Consider the following 18,414-nt stretch of genomic DNA (forward strand, 5'->3'; position numbering starts at 1 on the left):
TATTTGTTGTTATGTATTCATATTTCCGTTTCACAGTGGCATTTAACGTGTAAAACATGAATCCCTTATTTACTCACCTCTCTGCCCCAGGAGCAGAAGGACATTGTACTCGCCCTTATACCCACAGTACCCAATGCCAGCCCTGCCGCCTTCCCGGCTCCATCCCTGGAGCCTTGCGTTTTGGAATGCTGAGCAAATCCACCTGGCAGGTCAAACTACAGTGAAAACACTTAGCTCTGGACTCAAATGTAAGTGACCTGGCTGCGTGATGCGGTTGACCAGAGTCCCCTGGGCAGACAGGTGATCCGGTTCATTACAAAGGCACGTATGGCACAGGCTGGAAACCCTGATCTCAGATCAGGTAACCTTAGCTCAGAGTCCCTGAGAGTTTCACTCCAAGGGTTGTAACCTTGAACCCCCATTACAAGTGCATTGTCCTCCTCCACACCCCCCAGTACCCCAGGTGACCTCACCTGTACATTGTGTGTTCTTGAAAATGCGCCAACTGTGCAAGCAAAGGCAGGCTCTGCAGCATTTCCTTTCTATATGTAATTCATTTTATCCATAAGTCTTAGCTTCGTTTATTCCAAACTCAGTGTGACTTCAGTGGCATTTTTGAGGGATGTTATTTAGCATCCTATCTCCCCTGCTTTGTCCCTGTAAAGTATTCCTTGTGTTTTTATTATTATTACCAAAAAATTTCATTATCACATTATAGACAGTTTTAAAAAGGCAAAAAGAAAAATTAAAACCACCAGTTAGGAGTAATTATTTTGAATCTTTTTTCTACTTAAAAATTTATGATGAGGTGTTTTCTACTTAAAAATATATGATGTGGCTCAGCAGTGGTAACAAACCTGACTAGTATCCATGAATATGGCTTCTATCCCTGGCCTTGCTCAGTGGGTTGAGGATCCAGCATTGCCATGAGCTGGGGTGTAGGTCCAGACGGGGCTCAGATCTGGCGTTGCTGTGGCTGTGGTGTAGGCTGGCAGCTGTAGCTCCAATTCGACCTCTAGCCTGGAAACCTCCATATGACGCAGGTGCGCCCCTACAAGGACAAACATACCTATGATAAGCATCTTCCTGCATCACTAGATTTCTAAAATGACAAGTTTTCAGGACTCCATTTGGCCACCTGCATGCTAATTAAGTTAGTAAGTATTTCTTTTCCATTTCCCGATCTGATTCAAAAGTGTATTTTTCATGTAGTCATTAAACAATGTGGGTGTGAAAATGCTTGTGCAACATGAAAAATGTTTCCAGTGTAATGGTGAGTAAAAGAGGCAGGACCAAATTTGTGTGGATACTCTAATTGCAATTAATTTTAAAAAATTAATTCCGAGAAAAAAGGATTGAAGAATATATATTAAAACGCAGTTTGCAGAGCTTCCGTCATGGTTCAGCGGAAATACATCTGACTAGTATCCACAAGGATGTAGGTTCGACCCCTGGCCTCGCTCTGTGGTGTAGGTCGAAGACGCGGCTCAGAGCCGGTGTTGCTGTGGCTGTGGTGTAGGCAGGCAGCCATGGCTCTGATTCAACCTCCTAGCCTGGGAACCTCCACATGCTGTCGGTGTGGCCCTAAAAAGACAAAAAAAAAAAAAAAAAAATGCAATTTGCTCTGGTGATGAGATTATATGTGAACTTGTGTCTACTTTCCATGTTTCTTGGCAGTGTGAGAATATCCCTTTATAATGAAAAACAGGTTTTTCATGTCCCATGACAGTTTAAGCTGTTCAGATTGCACACAGACAAGAAACGAAGATTTTCCAATCACTCATTCTGTTCTTGAATTCCCAGAACTTTACTAAAATGGTAAATGAAACACAGTAAATATTTTCTACTGCTTCTTTCAAAGGAATTTTGCCAAAGAGTTCCTGCTGTGGCTCAGTGGGTTAAGGACCCGACATAACACCGGTGAGGATGCGGGTTTGTTTGTTTCCTTGCCTTGCTCAGTGGGTCAAGGATCCGGCATTGCTGCAAGCTGCAGCATGGGTCAAAGTTGTCTTGGATCCGGTGTTGCTGTGGCTCTGGCGTAGGCCTCAGCCGCAGCTCCAATTCAACCCCTAGCTCGAGAACCTCCATATGCTGCATTTACAGCTGTAAAAAAGAAAAAAAGGAATATTGCCAAATGGATTTGGACCAGGTGGAGTGGGAGGGAGAGAGCAGGCTTGGATGGAATCTCTGAGAGACAGGATGCAGCGACCAGCGCCCCCCGAGAACATGACCCTTCTGAGTTTCTCACCAGCATCTTCTCTGCCTGTGTCGGGATGACCAACCTTCCTGCTCAGCCCAGAGCTCGAGGACTCCCAGTTCAGAAACTGAGGCTGTCTTGAGTGCTGTCTTCGGCAAAGAGGGCCGAATGGGCCTCCCCGCTGTGGGTCGCACCAGGGGGAGCCAGGCCCGGGGAGTAGCACGGGGGTGGCCTCGGCTAATATCACCGCTGACACTCCTGTTCCCCGTCTGGCAGCCCACCCCTGCCAAATCTCCCTGGATCCTCCCTCAAGCCAAACGAATCACTCCTGATGCCTCCTGAGAAGTCTATCCCAACTGAAACCATGGGAAGCCCGTGCTTCTCACCAGGGCCCCATCACGTGGTATCTGAGCATCCCCAACTTCTGCAAGACCTCTCTTCGTTAGCAGCTGGCTTTCCTTTCAGGGCCATTTGTCATGGAGACGTTCCGATTTCATGATTTCTCACACATTCCGTGCGGGGACCATGGTTGAGTCACCACCCTCTCCACTCTCCAGCCAGTGTCCCCACGTGACTCGGAGTCCCCATCACCTGCTGCCTCTGGTCCTGCAGGCCCTCGCTCGGGTCCCTTCCTGAGCCAAGCCTCTCCGGCCAACCCATCTCCACACCTCCGCCCTGCCCACCCCCCGCACCCACACGGTTTTTCTCCCCAGCGCTCACCTGCATCTGAACCTGGCCTGCATTTTATGATTTATCCGGTTTTTGCTGACTTTCCTACTAGAACGTGAGCCGGAGAGCAGTTCTTGCTGTCTGTCTAATGAATGATTAGCGAATATCATCAATAATCAGCGCATGGGGAGTTCCCGTCGTGGCTCAGCGGTAACGAACCTAATATCCATGAGGACGCAGGTTCAATCCCTGGCCCTGGTCAGTGGGTTAAAGGATCCGCATTGCCATGAGCTGTGGTGTAGGCTGGCCCTTGCAGCTTCAATTTGATCCCTAGCCTGGGAACTTCCATATGCTATGGGTGTAGCCCTAAAACACACACACACACACACACACACACACACACACACACACACACACACACACAGGAGTTCCCGTCATGGCTCAGCAGTAGCAGTAACAAAGCTGACTAGTATCCATGAGGATTCGGGTTCAAGCCCTGGCCTCACTCAGTGGGTTAAGGATCTGGCATTGCTATGAACTGTGGCACTTCCATGTGCTGCACCTGTAGCCCTAAGAAAAAATCATCAGCACATAATGAGCTCACTCCCAGCCTCCTGGCTCATTGCCCCCCATCTCAAATCTGTGCAGAACCACCCGACCCAGGACTCATTCAAATCACTCTAGCCTTGCGGCAGTGCCAAGGCCAAGTGCTGCTGCCTGAACTATTGTTTAGAAAAACTGCCATCGCTCCCATTTTTTTTGGCCGCATTTTGAACCCGGGCTGCAGCAGTGAAAAGGCCAAGTCCTAATCACTAAGCCCCCAGGGAGCTCCCCCACTGTTCCTCTTAATTTGGGCGTAATTGAAAAACCATCGCCGTGTTCATTCTCTTGCCTTTCCTATCTCATGTTCTAGAACTTCTTCCATTTCCTAATTTTTTTCTCTTTCATTTTGTCTTGGTGGCCCAAACAATTTTAGGTCTCCTAGCTTTGTTTTTTTTTTCAGGGCGCATCATAGCATATGGAAGTTCCCAGGCTAGGGGTTGAATTGGAGCTGCAGCCACAGCAATGTTGGATCTGAGCTGCATCTGCAACCTACACCACAGCTCCTGGCAACGAAGGATCCTTAACCCACTGAGTGGAGCAGGATCAAACCCACATCCTCATGGATACTAGTTGGGTGTGTTCCCACTGAGGCATAGTGGGAACTCCCTGGAGGTTTCTTCTGAAGTCATTTGAACAAACAAGCCCTAGATCAGCATAGCGTAAACAGTAACAAAAGGTAAATACAGAACGATTTTTCAGTTTCTCATGTGAGGGAGAAGCAGGAATAAGGAAAGGGGATTCAGAGACACGTGCACTCATTTCGGTCTTGTTTGAAATCAAGTAACTTTGAACGTGGCACATTTATACCTGATTCTCCTACCATCGAGAAGCCCCTGGAAGGGTGCCTGGCAGTTGAAAACTGCTGGTGCTTGTCATCAACAGCCCATCACGGGAGCATGTCTGTGCCTGCTCCTCCAACACGTTAGGAGGATCTGGTTTGCCCAGCATTTTCGCCAAGGTGGCATCTGTGAAAGAGTGAGTTCTGAAGGACAGAGACAAAGTCTCCTGACTCTCGGATCTATTTCCCAGGTACAGGACCAAAACTGTCTCCATGGGCAAATAAACTACTTACCCATGTCTATCTCTTCCTGACTCTGAGACCCTGATGGGAAAGAAAACGCTGATGCAAGTCCCAGTTACAGAATGGGCCGCGGCCGTGCCATGGAGCCGCGCTGGCCTGAAACGCAGGACTCTCCCCACAGCCTTCGGAGATGGGAAAGCCTAGAGCGCAGGTGGATCAACGAACCCTGGAAACCAGGGCCCCCATTCCAGGGTTCCGCCAACTCTCTCGCAAAGGGCCAGAGAGTAAATATTTTAGGCTTTGCAGGCTGTGTCTGTTGCAAGAGCTCACCTCTGCCTCTGCAGAGTGAAAGTTGCTATAGACGCAACACCAAGACGTTAAAGGCAGGCGGTGGGCAGAGTGGGCCCATTGGCTGGGGTGTGCCACCTCCTGTCACCCTAACCCAAACACTCTTCCAGATTTGAGTATGCAGTCACATGAAGGGGAGAAACATTCATTGTTTTCAAACTGTGATCTATTCAATGATTATTTTTCTAATTGAAATAGAGCTGACTTACAACGTTGTGTGCGTTTCAGGTGTACAGCAAAGTGATTCAGTTGTACGTGATATATAGGATATGTCATCTTTTTCAGATGCTTTTCCATGTAAGTCATTACAAGATATTGAGTACAGTTGCTTGGGCTATGCAGTAGGTCCTTGCTTTTCTTTCTTTTTTCTAGTTTAGGGTTTCCAGGCCAGGGGTCGAATCAGAGCTATAGCCACCAGCCTACGCCACAGCCACAGCAACACCAGATCCAAGCCTCATCTGCAACCTACACCACAGCTCCGGCAACACCGGATCCCTGAATCCACTGATCGAGCCAGGGATCAAACTCGCATCCTCATGGATCTTAGTCGAGTTCATTAACCGCTGAGCCATGAAGGGAACTGCCATGTCCATACATTTATTTCTATGTCTTTGACGAACAACTATTGAACACTGAATATGTTGGGTGTCAAGGCTGCAAAAATAAAGACAAGTTGGGGAGACAGATCAGTCGCCCCAGGGCAGTTTGATCAACCCTCTAAGAGAAGTTGCACCAGGTCCAGGCCTGAGAGGGGAAAGATGAGAGGGGACGTACCAAGGTCAGGTTGAAAAGGATGAGGGAGAGCTGGCGGGGGTGGGGGTCAGCCTTGGGATCCGTGGCTCCGAGCCGCAGCATCAGAGCACACAGGCCCCTTCCTGCATGGACCTCGCTTCAGGAGAAATGAAGGACAAAGAAGCCCTGTAGAAACCCTCGACTCTGCTCTCGTTCATCAAGGGAGAACCTTGAGGGAATTTAAAGGCCACTCTCAAATGTGCATTTATGGAGTTCTCATCATGGCGCAGCGGAAACGAATCCGACTAGGAACCGTGAGGTTGCGTGTTCGATCCCTGGCCTCACTCAGTGGGTTGAGGATCCAGTGTTGCCGGAGCTGTGGTGTAGGTCACAGATGCGGCTCCGATCCCGAGTTGCTGTGGCTGTGGCGTAGGCTGGCAGCTACAGCTCCGACTGGACCCTGGCCTGGGAACCTCCATATGCGGCGGTGCAGCCCTAGAAAAGACAAAATAAATAAATAAATAAATATCAAAAATGCATTTTATTTATTTATTTACTTTGGCTGTACCCACTGCTTGCAGAAGTTCCTGGGCCAGGGATCAAACCACACCACAGCAGTGACAACGCCAGATCCTTAACCTGCTGCACCACCGGGAACTCCCAGTCTGTGTTAATCTGTCTGTACCAGACGAGACATGCATCTCTGTTACACAGTGTTTTAGACAAAACTTTCTTCTTCCAAACCAGTACCCAGATCAAAAGACGATGTGTGGTTAAGTGACCTGGGAGGGGCCTCGGCTCAAGGCCGGGCAGTGGGCGCGCGTTCACATCCAGTCAAGTCCAAGGAAGGAGGAAGAAACAGCAAGGGGCTCATAAGAGAAAAACGAGGAGGTGGAGGCGGGAGCTCGGAGGACGCAGGAGGGCTTCTCGTCGGGCTTTCAGGCTGGTCCACTCAGATCACCCAGCGCTGGAAACGTGCCCCGAGATAATCGAGTTTTGACCGCCCCGGGGTTATTGTAATTCCTCAACCGTAGAGGCAACTTCGGGAAACAGTCTCTGAAGGGATATTTACGTCTAAGTTCTACACTCCATTCAGGCTTAGGGCATTTTCTTTTTCTTCTGTCAACGTGACAGGAAATGAAAATTAATCTGTAGCCAGAAAGGCGCATGTCTAGTATGAGTCACGTGTTATAAGATGAACCCATGAGCATTCGTGTCTCCAGCCACTTCCGCTGATGCTCCCGTCTGTGCCCTCTGCAGAGCTGGGTCACTGGATGAGGCTTGGGGAGAGCAAGGCTGGTGTCTGCGGGCGGCGAGGTGCGGGGTGATCTTTCCTGTCTTCTTTGCGCTTCTCCGTAGCAGTTGAATGTTTTGTAACAAGGAGGCTACAGGTCCCTTGAGAAAACAAAAGTCATTTCTTAAAAGGGAGGAGCCAGAGTTCCTGTCATGGCTCAGCGGTAACAAACCTAACTAGTATCCATGAGGATGAGGTTCGATCCCTGGCCTCGCTCAGTGGGTTAAGGATCCGCCGTTGCCATGAGCTGTGGTGTAGGTCGCAGATGTGGCTCAGATCTGATAGTGCTGTGGCTGTGGTGTAGGCCGGCAGCTGTAGCTCTGATTCGACCCCTAGCCTGGGACCTTCCATATGCCATGGGTGCGGGCCTAAAAAGAAAAAAAAAAAAAACAAAACAAAACCTTTTGATTAAAAAGCAAGGTATATGGACTGGACTGTCCATCCACCGTTGAGTAGCTAAACTAAGATGTGGTCTGTCCATAGCATTGAAGGTTATTTGTTCATAAAAAGGAGCGAAATACTCCAACATATTACAACGTGGATGAACCCTGAGAACATTACACCAAAGGAAATAAGCCAGACGCAAAAGGCCACCTAGAGGGTATGACTCTGCTTACAGGAAATGTCCAGCAGGGGCCAATCCACAGCCTCAGAAAGCAGGGCTAGGAGTGGGGGAGGGTCTAGGGAGCCGTCGCTCAGGGTAACGGAGGGGGGGGTTCTTTTTAGGGGGATGGGCATGTCGTGACGTTGATTTGGGCGATGGAGGGCGGAGTCTATGAATATGCGAAGGCACTGCAGCAGCCGCTTGAATGGGTGAATTGCAGGATAGGTGACTTACATCTCGACAGCGCTGCTGCTGCAAAGAATAAATGGAGGGTGGAAAAGCAGACAGAGCAGACGTGACCTTGAGCTCTTGAGGGACCTGGTGTCAGGGAGCAGGTAAGGGTCGAGGTAAGATGTTTGCGTCAAGATAGGATTATGAGGCAGGAGCCAGGCTAGAGGGAGACGTGGAAAAAACAGAGTTAGAGTGAATGTTCTAGAAGCCAATTCACACAGGAGGACCCCTCCAGCAGAAGGCTGGCCGGGAGGCCTCTAACCTCTGTCCTGCCCACGGCTCCTGTTGCCATCTTCTAAGGAAAGCAGTGTGGAAATTCCTGCTGTGGCTCCATGGGTTAAGGATCTGGCATTGCCTCTTCGAAGGAGTGAGTTCAATCCCTAGCCCGGGAACTTCCACATGCCCTGGGTGCAGCCGAAAAAGAAAAAAAAGAAAAGTAGTGTGCTTGGGAACAAATTCACCCTGCTGTCCAAGCCAGAGCTGACCAGGGCAGAGCTACACCTGCCCAAGGGACCGTCCACGTGAAGAGTGCCCCACTGAGCCCCTGGGAGGGGCAGCTGCTCCCTCCCCTCCCCCAACCCTCTTCCACACGGGGGAGGGAGGAAGGAAAGCCCAGAAGCGCTTTGGCCCCAGGTTGGGGTCAGATCCACGGACCATCTGTGATGGGTAGTAAACACTAAACAGCGAAGCCCATGGGGAAGAACAATTAGCAAATCAATTAGCTGCATTTATAGACATTTCTGGCCTCGGGGATAACTATTCAAATGTGGTCTTGTCCTTTCATCAAACATGTGGAAATAGCAAGTGAGTTTGGCTTCCTGCTATAAACGAAAGCAGTTTTCAGGTTTTCAGTGCTTCAACCATTGCCTTTAGAACAATTTTCTAAGAGCAACACACATTCAAAAGGAATAGAAACCTTGCATCGCCTGTCTCTCTGGAATCAATGCGTGTTCAGGGTACAACCTGGGGACATCCGCGTGGTTGAAGCAAGAACAGCACGTCTTCACCCATAAATACACCTTGACTTTGATTAACTATGTTTGAGAAGAAAACACGTGATCTAGATGTCTTGTTTAATGCTCCATACTTTGGCGGCTGGAGTTCTTCAATAAGGCAACATCATTACTCTGCCTACACATGTAAAATGAACAAATAGATGGATTCAAATGGCAACAGAGGAAAATGGCAGAGGAAAAAAAAACTTGATGTAGGGCCTTAAGATCAAGGTTTTTTTGTTGTTTTATTTTATTTTTTTCATTTCTTTATTTAAGGCTGCACCTGTAGCATATGGACATTCCCAGGCTAGGGGTCAAATTGGAGCTGCAGCTGCCCAACACAGCCACGGTCACAGCATCTCGGGATCTGAACCGCATCCACGACCTACACTGCAGCTCATGGCAGCACCAGATCCTTAACCCACGGAGCAAGGCCAGGGATCAAACCTGCAAATCTCATGGTTCCTAGTCGGATTCGTTTTCTCGGTGCCACGACGGAAACTCTTAAGATCAAAGTTTTTAAATCCACCTTTAATGAGTTGGAAGATGATGAGTTCACAAGCAATTGAGGTCATCATTTTTTTCTGGTTCAAGAATCCCACTCACTAAAACTCCCCGGAAGAAAGAGTGGGTTCCAGAGAGCAATGGCGAGAGGAAGAGGAGAGATTCGCGAGGAAGGAACAAAGCAGGAGGGCATCCAGGGTGCCAGGTGTGAGCTTAGGAGAATGGGGATGGAGAGACGCCCAAGAGGGGGCCACAGGGGACAGAGCGGACGTGTCCACACCAAAGCCCAGGGTCCTGGGGCTAAGGGTCCCGTTTCATCCTTACAGCTATTGTATACCTGGCACTTTAATACCTCCCACTTTATAGATGATGAGAAAGGATTTCACAGAGAGAATTCACCCCAGCCCATCCTATGTGGAAGCCGTTTGGGGGAAGAAAAAAAAATGCAGACCTTGGAAACCAAACAGACCTCAGTGACAAAGATGTCCTCGAGGTTAGTACCCAGGTCACTGACCAAACCCAGGCAGGTGAGGAGGCAGCCCCACCCACCAGTGACCCTGAACCCCACAGTCCCTGTGCATGGCAGGAGACGCAGCAGAGCCCCTGGCCCCCACCCGCCAGATGCCAGCCGCACCCTCCTGGCTGTCACACCCCGAGATAACAACCCGACCTGTCTACAGTCATAGCTGAGGTCCCCCGAGAGCAAAGTCACTCCCACGGAGACACGGGGCCACCACGTCCCCAGAGCATTGATGTTGACAGGAGGTCATTTCATTGGCACGTCTTCCCTTCAGATTCCCCACGTGTTACCCCAGGAGAGGTTCTGACCTAAAACCGTGGCTGGAGACTTTTCTGGTCTGTTGGGCATCACCTGGTGACAGTGGGGTGATTCCTGGGAGAAGATTCCTGTGCTCTGGCGTGGCTGTTCTTGGAGAACATTCCAGGTTATTCCGGCGGAGAACTGTAAACGGCTCTCAGCCACAGGCCAGACGGCCTCGGAGCAGAGGCAAACCTACAATTAAGGCAATTCTGGAAAAGCCTACGCTGCCCCCCCCCCCCCCCGGCTGACCTCTGTCTGCAGACGGAGACTGTGCCAGGGGCACCTGTCAGGAAGGCTCACATTCACCCGAAATAAAAGCTCCGTTTCTCAGAAACAAAATAAGCAAATCCGGGTTTCTGCCTTCCCCACCAAAGCTTTTTGTTTCTCCACCCTGTCGCAGCTCATGTGGCAAGTTTCCAACTGCTGTTAGGCTTTTCTTTTGTAAATGAGAAAAGGATGGTGTGTATTACTTGTATAATTAAAAATATCCTGTCAGATACGTCAGTATTTTTATAGCAAATCATGACTCCAGGTACAAAATTTAGCCGCACAACCTTTTTTTTCTCTATTACTTCCCACAATACCAACTGGGTTGCAGTTTCTATTATTTAAAACTTATCAGAGAGTTCCCGCCATGGCACCATGGGTTAAGGACCACCCTTGCCGCAGCTGTGGTGTAAAACCCATCTGCAGCTTGGCTTCAGTCCTTGGCCTGAGAACTTCTAGATGTTGTGAGTGTGGCCATAATATGTGTGTGTGTGCGTGTGTGTGTGTGTGTGTGTGTGTGTGTGTGTGTGTACATTCTGTCTATAAGATAGATGTATACACATTCTATCTCCATCAAAGCCCTTCTTTTGGGAGTTCCCATTATGGCTCAGCGGGTTAAAAACCCAACTAGTATCCCTAAAGATGTGGGTTGGATCCCTAGCCTCGCTCAGAGGGTTAAGCATCAGGAGTTGCCGTGAGCTGCAGTGTAGATCGCAGCTGTGGCTCGGATCTGATGTTGCTGTGGCTGTGGTATAGGCCGGCAGCTGCAGCCCCAATTCAACCCCTAGCCTGGGAACTTCCATATGCTTCAGGTACAGCCTCTAAAGAAAAAAAAAGTGCACTATATTTTACATACCTGGCAAATACGCATAGAATTTAATTTCCTGTTTGCAGCCACCCTTCTTAAAGTGCTGGATTCCCCATTCTTGGACATGCTGCAATGAAACCTCAGTGTGCGGGGACGAGCCGTGGTTCTTTGACGTGAGCCAGAACTTGGCTCTCTAGCTTCTCTGGCCGGGTCATCAGCAGGTGACTTGTATAATGGAGTTTTGCCGCGTGTGCCTAACCAAATCCACTCTTTACGCTTGCTAACAAACAGAAGAAAAGACCACAGGAGCCACCGTGCAGGCAATTCCATCTGCGCCTGCGAAAAGTGCGGGGCGAGCGCAGGGCTCCCCAGGCTGCGACCTGCCCCGCCTTCTCTTCTTATTTCAGGCCTCCCCCTGTGTGGTTGTCTTGTGTTATTTTTAAACAACGCAGCCCTAGAAACACAAATGAGCCGCTCTGGCCGGTCCTCAGCCTGAGAAACCGTCGTTTGTTGTAGGCCTGGAAGAAAACCTGATTATATTGGATTTATCGAGAAACGCACTGGTCGCCAGAATGGCCACCCCCTGGAAGGAAGTTTTAAGGGTGGCATTGAGGTTCCATTCCCCTTGGCAGTATTCCCTGGACTGGGGATGGAACCAGGGTAAAAGCAGCGATGCCTCGGGCACCCCGTCTATTTCCGGTGGCTAATGTCACCCTCCGCCGCCTCCTAAGGAGCCGTCTTGCCAGCTTCCTGCAGATCACAGGCACTTTCGCCCATCCGCCTTCTGACCTGGGCATCTCTAAGCTTTCCTTTTGACTCCTTCTCTCTCTCAAATCGATGAAAAGGAGAAATAGCCTTTATACATTGCATTGTGTATTGTCCCTAGTAGAACAGCTTGTTTGACAGCCAAGTCGGCCAAGTTCTCGCCCCCTCTCTCCTTCTCGTTCCTTACCCCATCTCTCTAGCCTCTTCTCACTTTTCCTTCTGTATTTCCTTAATTCAGCTTTGCTTCAACCCACTGTTTGCTGGAACGTTGCCGAGCTGCGAATGCAAAAAAGAGCCCTTTGCAGCCCAGAGCCCTGGAGCACAAGCCCCAGGGGGAGACAAGATGCATAAATCCAGACACCAAGGTCAAAGGTGAACATTCTGGAATTCATTCATTTAAAAAATAATAAATAAAATGCATGAGCTGGAAAACCCTCTCTCAAACTGCACAGAGATAACAGAACAAGGAAACGTGTCTTTTTTTTTTTTTTTTTTTTTTTCCATTTCTAGGGCCGCTTCTGCGGCATATGGAGTTTCCCAAGCTAGGGGTCGAATCAGAGCTGCAGCCCCCCGCCTACGCCAGAGCCACGGCACCACGGGATCCCAGCCGAGTCTGCAACCTACACCACAGCTCACAGCAACTCCGGATCGTTAACCCACTGAGCAAGGGCAGGGACCGAACCCGCAACCTCATGGTTCCTAGTCGGATTCGTTAACCACTGCGCCACGACGGGAACTCCGGGAAACGTGTCTTTACTTTGAAGAAAGAGCATCGAGATCTTCCTCGATACATTGCTTTTTCCCTCCCAATAGAAAGCTCTAAAGAAACCTCTGTGAGTGTATCTGTCTCTCTCTCTCTCTTTTTTCCATACCTGCAGCATGTGGAAGTTCCCAGGCCAGGGATCAAACCCATGTCATGGCAGCGACCCAAGCCACTGCAGTGACACTGCTGGATCCTTAGCCGGCTTCATCACAGGGGAGCTCCAGGTATATCTCTTATTTTAAAACAACGACATCTGGGGGTTGCCACCATGCTGCAAAGGGATCGGTGGCGCCTCTGAGGCACCAGGATTGAAGTTCCATCCCCACCCCGCACTGTGGGTTAAAGGACCTGGTGTTGCCACAGCTGCTGTGTAGTCACAGCTGCCACTAGGATCCGAGCCCTGGCTCAGGAACTCCGAGTGCTTCAGGGCGGCCAAAACCAAAAACAACAAGAAACATCTGAGAGTTAATAATTCTCGCAGCAATCTCACATCAAGGAAGTCTGTCCCGGGCACTGCCCTCTGATCTTCGAGGCACAAATCTCATCTCGCTTTTCTCTTCCAGTTCTCTGAACACAGTGACTTCATCAACCCCGGAGGAAAGAGCCCCTTGAAGACGCTGACCTGTGCAAGGTCGCCCAGGGAGGCAGTGGCCTCCTCGGAGGCTGGGCTCAGGGGTCAGAACCCCCTCTCTGAGCAGCACTCGCTTCACAGACAGAGAGGCAGAAATTTGCTTCCACCGCGTCCTTTGCCTCAATATGAAGGCATCATCAGACCGGGTGGAGAACAGTTTAAGCCACAGGATTATTTACTCACCCAATTAGTCAAGCTTGGTCAATGGTGCTCTTTCAGCCATCCTGGAGCCGGTGGGAACAGGGCTTCTAAAATGACAACTATGTCGGGAAGGCTGTGGTCCAGAGCCGTTTTTGCCGGCTGTAGGCAGGGTCTCTGGAGCCAAAGGGAGCACACAGCTCTTTTTGAAACTGAAGATGTTTATGCTCGAGGTGGAACCGAATTCTGTCTAGGCAAGCGGTGTGCTTATGTGGACAAAGCAGAGAATGACACAGTAACTCCTGGTGGAAACACCTACAAAAACCAGAGTGAGCTAGAGTAAGGAACTGGCTCGTGGCAACAGTGGCGTGGTTCGTGCCAGATCCCAAAGCTACCTTCCTGCTAAGGCCGTTGGACACAGACTCTGTGTGCTGCTGTACCCTTCAAGGATTTAAGCGTAAATAAATAAAAGATTTGTTCTCTCGTGATTTTGCTAAATGACTTTAAATGTTCTTTGCTCTAAATTCAGTTGCCAAGAGCTTAAATGGTGGTGATGATCAGGCATTTTTCAGAGGGAAGCCCAGAGAAAATGGCAGTGAACGGAGATTGACGCAGGAGGCGGGGTTTGATGAGATGGAACGTGTGTGTGTGTATGTGTGTATGTATAATATATATATTATGGCCACACTCACAGCTCACAGAAGTGCCTGGGACTGGAACCAAGCTGCAGCTGCAAACCTGCATCCCTGCAGTCCGATTCTTAACCCTCTCTGCACCACAGCAGGAACTCCAGAATGTATCTTAATATAAGACCTTAAGGCAGGGGGGGGCAGTGTTTACAAGTAAGCTTTAGTTGGGTACAGTGGAAGAGTATCTTGGAAGGTTTCCAGTGAAGGAAATTTGAGCCTAGCCTACGAAGTTTTGAACAAGTGGAGGTACCCTCAGGAGGGGCAGAAGTCAGAATTTTTAGCCAGGACAGATAAACACCCCAAAACTTTTCCAGATTTCCATATCCAATGGGTCTATGACTCTTTCCCGTATTTCCACCTGGTGCTGTAGTTTATTAAATATACTGGTAACTGCCTCCCTCATTAAACTGAAAGAAGATGTAAAAAAATATTCAGTCAATAGGGTCTAATTCAGATTTTAAAAATACATCAGAATCCAACACTGTGACTCCCTGTGGGTGCAAACACGTGAAAGACAGACATGCGACTGAAGACAGTTTCACAAAGACACCGGCTGATCTGGTCAACAGTTGCCTGTCCCTAGTTATCTTATCCAAGCTCGGTATTGTCCTTTCATAGCGGAAGGGGGAACAATACTCTTTTCATTCTAGCAATCAGCAGTTTTATTGGTGTGCCCTTTTATTTTTCCAAGATCCTGATTGTTCTAACTAATGTTTTATCACTTCCTTTAAGAAATCTGTCACTGGGAGCATTTCCTTCATGGCTCAGTGGTTAATGAACCCGACTAGGATCCATGAGGTTGTGGGTTCGATCCCTGGCCTCACTCAGTGGGTTAAGGATCTGGTGTTGCCACGAGCTGTGGTGCAGGTCGCAGACACAGCTCGGATCCCATGTTGCTGTGGCTGTGGTGGAGGCTGGCAGCTGTAGCTCTGATTTGACCCCCTCGCCTGGGACCCTCCATATGCTGCGGGGGTGGCCCTAAAAACAAAAAACAAAGAAAGAAATCTGTCATTGGGTTTCATAGAAAAAAGCAGAGCAATGCAGTTTGTAAAATAACAAAAATAAGTCCCTAAATTCCACTATTTTGACAGTAACTCTGCTATCAAAACAATAGATATTAATATTTGCATCAGTGTCTTTATATCCTGTAGGAAATTATTCACTAATATAATGAGCTAGAACTATTGGATATTTCTCTGTGACCCCTCCCCACCGCCATGGGGGCAGTATTCGAAGGATCACTGTGCCCGAGGAAATACTGTGGCTTTAGCCCAATAGAAGCTGAGTAAAGGAAACACACCATTAAGAAAATCTATCGTTTGCAAACTAAATAGAACTGTGGCACCTGCTCAAAGTTGCCAGATTTCCTCCCCCAATGTAACAAACAGTGATGGCTCCACGTCGAATGTCCTCTGGGAAAGAAAGCCGCCCCTGCCTGGACAATAGGCAATTGTCTGGGAGCCAGCTTGTCCCCAGAATAGACGCGGGGTGGGGGGAGGAGAAGAAGAGAACTTGGGTCCCTCAGTTGTGCAACCGGAGACAGTCCAGATGTGAAACAGTGAGGCTTTTATCAGGGTGTGGCCACGTCACGTGGGCAGCTGGCAGCCCACTAAGAAAGGGCAACGGGGTGCTAGGTAGACGGAGGCGGCTGGGGGCTGAGGAGGTTCCAAAACTCATCCTCCGGCCTCGAGAGTCCAATTTCAGTCTTATCATCAAATCTGTTCAGAAAGGAGACCAAAATTTTAAAAAAGAATTTTCTTTGTAACGTTGTGTTTCTGAAAGGCAGGGCTGGTCACCTGTTAGATGCAGTCAGAACCCAGCCCCCATGGTCCCAGGCTCTATTGAGCCCGTGGAATGTCCTTAACAATAACTCACTGCCGAGGTTTTATGTAGAACTCGGGATGCTGAGGTCTTGATGGATGCATAGGAAATGCAGAAGAGAAAAAGGGAAATTAGAAACTGTCAGAATGGAGAGACGGAAGCTCAGCTTTCTTGAGTCCTAATGAAAAGTGCTCCTGGAGTTCCCGACGTGGCTCAGCGGGTTAAGAACCCGACGTAGAGTTTGTGAGGATGTATGTGGGTTCGATCCCTGGCCTCCCTCCATGGGTTAAGGATCTGGCATTGCTGCAAGCTGCAGCATAGGTTGTGAATGTAGCTTGGATCTGCTGTGGCTGTGGCTGCGGTGTAGGCCAGCAGCGGCAGCAGCTCCAATCCAGTCCCCAGCCTGGAACCACCTATATGCTGCAGGTGTGGCCATTAAAAGAAAGACAGGAAAGTAGTCATGTTTGTGAGCTCTGTCCACTACTGCCAGAGTTAAGGGCCCCTGCCATAGACGCCAGTGAGAGAGGGGACAGCCAGGACGGGGGCACCTGCCCCGGGCGTAGCTCCACGCCTCGCATCTGTTCTCTTGCGGAAAGGGCACCCTTTCAGTAGGGTTTTCTTCCGGGCCTATTTGATACCAGCTATGAGAGGAACGTGTCCTCTCAAATACGGGGCCGGGGGGCAGTTCCTGAATGCTGTGTCCTGTGGCGAAGAATGTCCATTTTCCCCAAAAGCCTCTTTGTGGCAGGTCACTGCCGACCCCAAGAATGCCATCGCAGCTGAAGCCGTGCGTGCCCCGCTTTGCTGCTGGCTGTGACACCTGCCTCGCAGAGCTCCAGCCTCCTCCTCCTTCCTCTTTTATGATGCTCCTTTGCCTTCTCAGCCGTTGAACGTGGTGCCGGAGCCTGGGTGCTTCGGGGTACATGAGCGATGATGAACGGTAACTCTGACATGTTTCATTTGGAACCGGTTTGCCAAGTTCCGGACCCTCCCTCCAACCACCGGTAGCAAATGTCACCCAGCTGATGCCAAAAAGCCACAGTGGCAAAATATAGATCCTGTCGGGTGTAAGGTTTCTGCCAAGATCAATAGGAAGCGCCTCAAGGTCGGGTCAGCCCCACACGGCTTCACGAGCTGTGGTCAGTGACACGCCTTTTCAGGTCTGGAGACACATCGGAAGGTTTTTCATTCATTCACCCGTCTCTTCATTCATCCAGAGCATTTATTTAGGGATTTCTGCCTGTGTCCTGTGCCAAATCCTGAGGCGAATTGTTTAACCAAGGAGGGGTGAAAGAGGGGATTTTACCAAGTTTAAAAAAAAAAAGAAAAATGCAGCTGGTCTGCTAAGAAAGGAAGTGAGATGGAACCATATCAAATGTTCAATTAAAAGAGAAAAGGCAGCAAAACAGTAGAGGACAAAAATAAAAAGAAGATCAAGGGCAACAAATAGAAAATAGTAACAAATACGGGAGCTATGCATCCAGTGATATCAATAAGCCCTTCGAATGTCCACTGTCTCAATGCACCAATTAAAAGACAGGAGTTCCCGTCTTGGCACAGTGGTTAACAAATCCGACTAGGAACCATGAGGTTGCGGGTTCGGTCCCTGCCCTTGCTCAGTGGGTTAACGATCCGGCGTTGCGGTGAGCTGTGGTGTAGGCTGCAGACGCGGCTCGGATCCCGCGTTGCTGTGGCTCTGGCGTAGGCCGGTGGCTACAGCTCCGATTCAACCCCTGGCCTGGGAACCTCCATATGCCGAGGGAGCGGCCCAAGAAATAGCAACAACAACAAAAAGACAAAAGACCAAAAAAAAAAAGACAGATTGTCGGGAGTCCCCGTCGGGGTGCAGCAGAAACGAATCCCACTCGGAACCATGAGGTGCAGGTTCGATCCCTGGCCTCGCTCCATGGGCTAAGGGTCGGATGGTCCCATGAGCTGTGGTGTAGGTCGCAGATGCAGCTTGGATCCAGCATGGCTGTGGCTGTGGTGCAGGCCGGTGGCTACAGCTCTGATTTGACCCCAAGCCTGGGAACCTCTATATGCCGCGAGTGCAGCCCTAAAAAGACAAAAAAAAAAAAAAAGACAGATTGGCAGAGTGGAACATGACACAGCTGTATGCTCTCTATAAGAAGCCTACTTTATTTTATTATGTATTTATTTATTTATTTAGCTTTTTGTTTTTTTAGGACCACACCCAAGGCATATGGATACTACCCAGCTAGGGGTCAAATTGGAGCTGTAGCCACCAGCCTACACCACAGCTCACAGCAACACCGGATCCCTAACCCACTGAGCTAGTCCAGGGATCAATCTGCAACTTCATGGTTCCTAGTCAGATTCATTTCTGCTGCGCCATGATGGGAACTCCAGAAGCCTACTTTAAATATAAAAACACACATAGATTAAATATAGATGGATGGAGGAGTTTCCGTGGTGGCTCAGTAGTGACGAACCCAACTAGTATCCATGAGGACATGGGTTCAATCCCTGGCCCCACTCAGTGGGGTAAGGATC

General features: G+C 49.4%; 1 pseudogene; it reads left to right on the forward strand.

The window, feature by feature from the left end:
• On the forward strand, nucleotides 12,521-14,903 carry LOC110256594 (annotated as a pseudogene).

The sequence above is a fragment of the Sus scrofa genome, chromosome 1, assembly GCF_000003025.6.
Source record: "Sus scrofa isolate TJ Tabasco breed Duroc chromosome 1, Sscrofa11.1, whole genome shotgun sequence".
Taxonomy (NCBI): domain Eukaryota; kingdom Metazoa; phylum Chordata; class Mammalia; order Artiodactyla; family Suidae; genus Sus; species Sus scrofa.